The 7,342-nt window shown below is 47.5% G+C and overlaps 1 long non-coding RNA gene across 1 annotated transcript; it reads left to right on the top strand.

Annotated features, from left to right (window-relative positions):
* On the top strand, window positions 1–5,238 carry LOC106506387 (uncharacterized). Its single transcript, XR_014829297.1, has 3 exons — window positions 1–2,784; window positions 3,083–4,001; window positions 4,469–5,238. It is a non-coding gene; the product is annotated as an uncharacterized LOC106506387 (long non-coding RNA).
* Window positions 5,239–7,342: the final 2,104 nt, after the last annotated feature.

Genomic DNA, 7,342 nt, shown 5'->3' with positions numbered 1-7,342 from the left:
TGTTTCTTTTTTCTTTTTTTTTTTTTTAATGTTTTTTTCATTTCAATCAAAACATTTTTGATGACGCGGAAAAGTTCATGCTCTAAATTTTACAACATTTGGCTGTTGATAAGCATTTAGCATTCCTTATCTTGAGAGAATAATGTGTAAACAAAGTATCCTTGTTTTTCTCTTTCATAGAATAGATTCCCATATTTTTAAAATATCCACGTGGTAACAAAGCTATTGCTATTAGCTTTGAAATGTTTCTTTCTTGAAACATTTCACACATGCATTCTATCCCAATTTGATAGTACGGAGTACCATTTGGCTGCGATTTTCAGCAATCTCTCTTTAGATTCAATAAAACCAATGTATGATTAAGACTTTTCTTGCACTCCTTTTGATCAGTGTTTTGTTTCTTATTGTCTGCTTTGGCTCCCAGAATGAGTACAGTTCTGTCAAAGCTACGGCAGTTTTGTCAAGGAACTTGCACATTCAGAAATCAAACCCTCCGAGGGTAAAAATCCAAAATCTGACTTTGCTTAGATGTTCCCTGCCTGTCTTATCACCAGGGGTGACTCAGAGAAAATGTCCTAAACAAACCCTGATGTTTGCAGAGGCCCCGAGGAGCCAGCAGTGGAGCTGCCAATTCATCGGAGGCAGCCCCGCCCTCAGTGCCTGTCAAGAGGGGGCCCCTCCATGGCTTCTTGGGAGCAAAGCAGGACACGCAAAAACAAATATCACAGGATGGCCAGCGGTGCCCTGGTGGCTCAGAGTATTTGAGCCTGGAGGGGGGCTCCTCATTTTCATGGGAAGAACTCAAATTTAAACTTTTGACAGGATCCCTGACCGAGTCACCAAGAGTGTCCAGGGGATCCACTGACACCATAAAAGGAGACTGCCAGAGACACACGCATGTCCTATGTCCCCCCGCCGCCCCGCCCCGAAGTACACTCTGAATTCATACTTTATTTTTTTTTTCTTTTTAGGGCTGACCTGAGGCACATGGAGTGTCCCAGGCTAGGAGGTGAATCGGAGCTACAGCTGCCAGCCTAGGCCACAGCCACAGCAGAACTGGGATCCGAGAAGCGTCTGCGACCTACACCAAAGCTCACGACAATGCCAGATCCTTCACCCACAGGGTAAGGCCAGGGATCGAACCCTCATCCTCATGGATACTAGTTGGGTTCTTAACTCCCTGAGTCACGACGGGAACTCCTGATTTCATGCTTTTAATAAGACCTGAATTTACCTTGTGAATAATACAATTGCCTTGTTTGCTTGTGTATGAAAAGGGCTAATCTGTTGGGTATGACTATTTTTAAATGTGCTGCAGTTTTTGTGGCCCTGTTTTGACTTCTTTTCATATTTCAGAGTTGAAAAACTTGAAGTAGCCATGAACCCTTTCTGAGGAGAGCCCCCTTCTCCAAGCGCTGGGACCTCCACAGCTCTGCCCGGCGCCGAACCTTGGAGCTCAGAGCCTCTCAGCCTCTCTCTCTCCCCTGTCCGTCCTCAAGGCACCCAGTTTTAGGCCGGGGAAGCTGGGTTGCCCATTTCTCCACCCTGCGGGTCTTCAGATTTTCCTTTGTGCCAGGACTGAAGCGGATGTGATGGAGAGGACTCCCCTGAGAGCAGTGAGCACTTGCAACATAGGCGCCTGGAGCTGCGGATTTTCCCTTTTTCTTAATATCCTTCCCTCCCCAGAGCGTGACTTTTTCCAGCTGGTGACCCACCAAGATGCTGATGCTAATTTTGATGGCCCATTTAAGTGATGCAAAGGGGCCCATTAACTCCCCCAGACCCCTGCAGGTTTCACAGAGTGAATAATCCCAGAGCCTGGTTATAACGCCGTCCGGAATAACACGCCACTCAATTTTTCCTTCTTTCTTCCTTTGGTAGCGACTTCCCTTAGCTGCGGTTTGATTATTTTGAACATTGCTTCCTGCCTTGCTTTTTAATTTGCAAGCAACAGCGAGAGAGACAAAGGGACGAGGGAAAGAACCTGCAGAGCAGAAGCAGTCGGCGCAGACTTCCTGGAAACATCAGTGCGGTTTCTGGGTACACTGCCGCCGAGAGCACCAGGAAACCACACACCTGAAGGGCCAGTGCTGTGGGGCTGACCGGCAGGCAGTCGGTCACCTGGCCTCCTCCATCCGGCAGACACACACACACACACACACACACACACACACAGTTCATGCTGCCCTCAAGGCCCTGCTCCCCTGCCTCAGTTCATCTCCATCTGCCCTCAGTGAGCTTTGTCTCACCAGCCGAATGCCCTCTGTTCAGAGAGCAGGGACCAAGCCACAGAAGGACTGTGCCAGTCGGCTGATTGATCCAACCTCAGCCCCTTCTGTTACGGAGCACCTACTGTGTGCCAAGTTCTGTGCCAGACACTGGGCACTCAATAATGAACATCTCCTGGAGCTTGAGGTCCCACGAGAGGGTAACCAGACTGCATCCCTGTTACTAGAAATGGGCCAGGGGATGCTAAGTGCTCTAACCCCAAATAAAGCAAGAGACAGGAATTAAAGGAAAGGATGCCGCTGGGGGGGGGCTCAGCACAGACCTGGGGGTAGAGGAAGCAGGGGAAATTCTAGGATGTGCGCCTGGTAGAAATCAATCACAGGTCAGATGGCCTGATGTGGAGCCCCTGCAAATAAGCACCCGCCTCCCACCCCAACTTGTCCGTTTGTGCAGGAATCCTGGGCCACCTGGCTGCCTGTAGAGAGCAGGAATCGTGATCTTTGGAAGCCCAGGGAAAGAGAAAAATTCCTGCGTCTGCAGCCGGGAGAGTCTGGGGTAAGAAATGTTCCATTCACGTCTTCAATGAAACGTTGTTCTTACCCGATACTGAAAGAAGAAAGGGGACCTTCCCTTCTGGTTCAGAGGAAAGAATGGGGCTCCTGTGGGGAGAGAAACCTGCTCTGGTTTCAGAAAAGAAACACCAGCAGGGCTTGTGGGCTTGTACCCCAGAGGAAAATGGACCCTACCAGCAGCACCTCCATTCTGAAGGGAGCGGTTGAATAGATTTTAAAAGTGGGTCTCTAAGAAACATTTATCTTCTTCCTTTTCTCTTTTTTCCATCGGATGCTAGCAGATGGGTGATGACTCCTTACATGATGCAGTGATGCAGAGCAATGCTCTTGAGTCCTGCTGACTGATGCTGCCATCACACCCTAGCACCTGAGAAGGAGCAAGATTGCACAGAATTCGGCTGTTGATGCCCAGGGATGATGGCTCACATTTTCTGGGACTAAGCACCAGGCACTATGCAAAGCGCAATCCATAGAGTGACTCCATTAATCCTCAAGCGCCATCCTTTGGCAGTTGTGTTACTTATGTCCATTTTACAGATGAAGAAACTAAGGCTTCAGAGTTGAGGACCTTGCCAAGGTCATAGTGACCAGGAAAGGATGGAGCTGGGATCTGAAGGTCAGTGGGGTGGCTTTGAAGCCCAGAATGTCATGTCTCCAACCGCACGGCGCTGTTAGCTGCTCTCGTCCATCAAACGAGGCCCTACATGAGAGCAGGACAAGACAGGAGGAATCTTGATCCAGCCTGTGGGGGGGACAAACACCCTGGGATCCAACCAGCCTGGTGTAGCTCGAGGTCTCTGCTTCGTGAGGATGCCATGCCGTGCCCCGCGCTGTAGGCTGCATACTTGAAGGACTTGTTTTCATGCAAGAAGTTATTCAGACGAGGGAAACTACCTGAAAAAGTGACACACACCAAACTTGCCACCGGGAAGAGGTCCCAAATGTTCAATTAGGGAGTTGTTGCCCCACAGATTTGTCCTCGTGGAATGTGCAGAGAGCCACAGCAAGTCCACTTCAGAGGGAGGAAAGCCCCCGAAGCAGATTTACAGGAACAAAAGCCCAGAGCCCTTTTATCATAAAGATAACCCACCGCTTTATTATTAGTCACCCTCCCAGCCTTGGGGCCAGCCATGATTCAGAGGGTTATGGGAAGAGTTGAACGAGAATGAATATGCGGCACAGCCCCAGACATTTTTTAATGTAAGTACTATAATCATTCTTCTTATTTTAAAGATGGCATCTACTAATTCCCCTTTCTTCACTCTGTGTGTGTGTGTGGCTTGTATTGTAGCAAGTGGAGGGCAACTGCAGTTTAGGTACCATTTGCTACAAGTCAGTGTCAGCAGCGAACCCCCTTGGGTAGGCGGCTTCTTTGAGCAGAGCGATGCTGCACTCTGATTGGTTGAAACCACTTGTGGTCTGAGCGGTCTGCTAGGCAGTCAGTGATGCGTGGGAACCACCATATTTCACTCAGTCCATACTGGTCTTTATTTATTCTAAGTAAATATCTGACAATGTCCCATTCAATGGACTCTGCCACTGAAGTACTCCCAACACATCTAACCGTAGAACTGACATGTTCATTTGTGACTGTCGTGCTTGGAGGGGAGCGGGGAGGATGTGTGTCTGAATGTATTTAGGAAGTGGTGACAGTTTTCTTTCATCAGATCTCTATCTTCTATGTCTGCCCACACATGAAGAGACAGCAAGGCAACGCCGTTATGAGCACGGTTTCTGAGTCAGACGGACTGGATTCCCAACATGGGGCTCCCCTGGGAGCTTAGGCAAGTCCCTTCAGTATTCCGTGCCTCAGTTTTCTCATCTGTAAAATGGAAACGATAACAGCACCTCCTTCATAAGGTTACTATGAGTATTAAGGGGTTTCACATGTAAAAAGCACTTAAAATAGGGTCTGGCAGAGAGAGACAAATATGTGCTATCACTAATACGTGGGATTTAACTTAAAAATGATTCAAAGGAACTTATGTATAAAACAGAAACTCACAGATTTCAAAATCGAACTTACGTTCAGCATAGGGGAAAGTTGGGGACGGATAAACCGGGAGATGGGGATAATATGTATACATGACTGTATATAAAATAGATAATCAACATGGATTACAGCACAAGGAAATCTACTCGAGAGCCTGTAATAATCTATCCAGAAAAAATCATAGATATATGTACATGTATGCTGCCTTGCTGTACACCTGCAACGAATTCAACATTGTAAGTCATCTCTACGCCAGTAAAACTAAAAAAAATAGTGTCTGGCAGATAGTAAACCCTCTACAAGTGTTCGCTGTCGTTATTACCTTCCCCTCTCTTCCCATCCACCACCTCTCCCACAGTCCAGCAAGCAATTAAATGTTTGTGTGTCACAATGTAAATCAACTATAATCAAAAAAATAAAAATTAAAAAAAAAACACCTAAAAATAGGTGTGTCTGTCTTCCTATAACACCGTTTTGTTGTTGTTGTTTCAATTTGTTTCTTAATCTCCTAAGTCATACAGGAATACAATCTCATTAAAAAAAAAAAAAATCAGGAGTTCCTGCTGTGTTGCAGTGGGTTAAGGACCTGGCTTGGCCTCAGCTGTGGCGTAGGTCCAACCTGCAGCTCTGATTCCATCCCTGGCCTGGGGAACTTCCCTATGCCTCAAGTGAGGGGTGCTGGTGTAGTTTGAATAGTAGTCCCCACTCACCTGGAACCTCTGAAGTGACCTTGTTTTAAAATAGGTTCTTTGAAGATGTCATTGGTTGAGGATCTCAAGGTGAAATCATCCCACTCTAGACTGGGCCCTAAATCCAGTGTCTTATAAGAAGACAAGGTACCTGCACAGACACATGGGGAAGGAGGCTATGTGACCACAGAGGCAGAGATTAGAGCGATGCTTCCACAAGCCAAGGCACACCTGGGACCACCAGGAACCGGAAGAACCAGGCGGCTGGAGCACAACCAGGACAAGGACGCTGTGCCGCCTTTCCCAGGGGGACCATCTCCTCTGTCTCCCTTGAGCATTGCCTCTGATTTACAATCACCAACATATAAGAGAGGAGTTCCCTTCGTGGCTCAGCAGTAAAGAACCCGACTGGTATACATGAGGATGTGAGTTCAATCCTTGGCCTCGCTTGGTGGGTTAAGGATCCAGTGTTGCTGTGAGCTGCAGCCTAGGTTGTGGCTCACATCCCCCTTGCTGTGGCTATGGTGTAGGCTGGCAGCCACAGCTCTCATTTGACCCCGAGCCTGGGAACTTCCAAATGCTGCGGGTGTGGCCCTAAAAAGACAATCAATCAATAAGCAAATGACAACGGAATTCTGGAGTTCCCTGGTGGCTCCTATGGGTTAAGAATCCACTGTGGCTTGGATCTCTGCTGTGGCTCAGGTTTGATCTCTGGTCCTGGAACTTCTGCAAGGCAGGCACAGCCAAAAAAAAAAAAGACGGGGCATCCTCCAGAACAATGTCTTCCTTTTCATAACTCAGGAGTTCTGAGGGTAATTTTAGCAACCCTACTTCCTCTTTCTTCTGCAGGTTACATTTTTGTCTACTTTAGTCATCCCTCTACAGATCTTATTAACGGAGCCTATTAATATGAATATGGGTCCGTTCTCTGCAAGAACCGGAAGTTGCCATTTAAAAGGGCTTTGTCACATCTGCCAGCTGGAAGCATATAAATAGTTATCAATTACATGAAAAAGGGATCTTCACATAAACATTTCAAGTTAAAAGAACATTAGAAATCTCCTAACTCTTAAGCATTGTGGGGTTACAGCCCCTTTTTGAGAATCTAATAAAGATGCAACCCTCTTCCCCAAACTTTGCACCAAACATATCACCTAGAGTCTCAGGCCAGTCCTTGCATCCAGGTTAAAGTCCCCCCCATTTTACAGCAGGGGAAAAATCAGGCTTCAAAAAAATAAAAAAAATAAAAAAAAGTCTCAGAGGGATCTGGTGGCAGAAACAGGACAATGACCCAGATTCTTCATGTCTCACCATCTCCCTTAAGCTCTCTCTGCCTCGGTCAGAAAACCCGGCTCAGGCAACAAAGCTGGAAAAGAGGGCCTCCTGGAAAGGGAAGCCTCTGCTGGGAGGAGCTGATGGTCCGAGGAAGGGGAGACTGTCCAAGGTCACCAGCCTCGATACAGAAGGTGGCCAGGACCCCACAGTGGGTTCCCAGGACCTGCGCTCATCCTGTTTCCACCAAGGGCACAACCAAAGAAAAGAACTTGCCGTGAAAGCAACAAGGCCTCAGATGGTGCAAGGACATTTTACTTTAAGTAACTATCTTTGCATTACTAAAAGAAGTTTCTATACTGTCCTCGGTAGATATCTCAGAAATAGAATAGCATCTCATCTATCTAGGACGACTTGACCGGAGACAGATACGGAGGCAAGAGGCTGGGAAGGAATGCTAAATATGTGGTCTGCACACATCATTCCTGCTGCCATAGCCCCGAGCAGACATCACCCATCCTGACTGTCCCACTTCTAAACCAACCCCAGGTGGGGCCTCGGAATCCTTCCCGGCTCAGCCCTCAGTT

Source organism: Sus scrofa, chromosome 15 (assembly GCF_054392235.1).
Source record: "Sus scrofa isolate SSC_HxYL_T2T_F1_AM1 chromosome 15, Sscrofa_HxYL_maternal_Yorkshire_Landrace_v2.0, whole genome shotgun sequence".
Classification (NCBI taxonomy): Eukaryota; Metazoa; Chordata; class Mammalia; order Artiodactyla; family Suidae; genus Sus; species Sus scrofa.
The sequence above is the reverse complement of the archived record's forward strand: the minus strand, read 5'-3'. Positions and strand labels throughout refer to the sequence as shown.